Source organism: Mandrillus leucophaeus, unplaced genomic scaffold, assembly GCF_000951045.1.
Source record: "Mandrillus leucophaeus isolate KB7577 unplaced genomic scaffold, Mleu.le_1.0 Scaffold400, whole genome shotgun sequence".
In the NCBI taxonomy this organism is placed as follows: domain Eukaryota; kingdom Metazoa; phylum Chordata; class Mammalia; order Primates; family Cercopithecidae; genus Mandrillus; species Mandrillus leucophaeus.
This window is the reverse complement of record NW_012104255.1, coordinates 1,781,260-1,782,495: the sequence shown is the minus strand read 5'-3', so window position 1 is coordinate 1,782,495 and position 1,236 is coordinate 1,781,260.

Below are 1,236 nucleotides of genomic sequence, written 5' to 3'. Positions count from 1 at the left end.
GCCCCCACTGGATTATACTGGATATGTGGGCATAGACCTTACGCCAAATTACCCGACCAGTGAGCAGGTAGTTGTGTTATTGGCACTATTAACCATCTTTCTTCCTACTGCCCATAAAAACAGGCGAACTCCTGGGTTTCCCTGTCTGTGCTTCCTGCGAAAAGAGAAGCATAGCTATAAAAAATAAGAAAGATAAGAAATCGCCCCCTGAGAAAATCATACAATATTATGGGCCTGCTACTTGGGCACAAGACGGCTCGTGGGGATACCGGACCCCCATTTACATAATCAACCAAATCATACGGTTACAAGCTGTCTTAGAAATAATCACTAATAAGACTGGCAGAACCTTGACTATTCTGGCCTGACAAGAAACTCAGATGAGAAATGCTATCTATCAAAATAGACTGGCTCTCAACTACTTGCTAGCAGCTGAAGGAGAGGTCTGTAGGAAATTTAACCTTACTAATTGTTGTCTACACATAGACGAACAAGGGCAAGTAGTTAAAGACATCGAGATATGACAAAACTGGCACATGTGCCTGTGCAAGTGTGGCATGGATTTGATCCTGGGGCCATGTTTGGAAAATGGTTCCCAGCGCTAGAAAGATTTAAAACTCTTATAACAGGAGTTATAATAGTAATAGAAACCTGCTTACTGCTCCCTTGTTTGCTGCCTGTACTTCTTCAAATGATAAAAAGCTTCGTCGCCACCTTAGTTCACCAAAATGCTTTAGCACAAGTGTACTATATGAATCACTATCGATCTGCCTTGCGAGAAGACATGGATAGTGAATATGAAAGTGAGAACTCCCACTAATGAGTGAAGTTCTCAAAGTGGGGGAATAAGGGAGGAGAACACCCCTCATATTGTCTTATGCCCAATTTCTGCCTCCAAAGAAAGAAGTAAAAACTAAAAGGCAGAAATGAAATCCACAGGCAGACAGCCCAGCACCATGCCCTGGGCCTGGTAGTTAAAGATCGACCCCTGACCTAACCGGTTATGTTATCTATAGATTCCAGACATTGTATGGAAAAGCACTGTGAAAATCCCTGTCCTGTTCTGTTCCATTCTAATTACCGGTGCATGCAGTCCTCAGTTGTGCACCCCCTGGTTGCTCAACTGATCATGACCCTCTTATGCGGACCCCCTTAGAGTTATAAGCCTTTCAGAGGGACAGGAATTGCTCACTCGGGGAGCTCAGTTGTTGGAGACGTGAGTCTTGCCAAAGATCC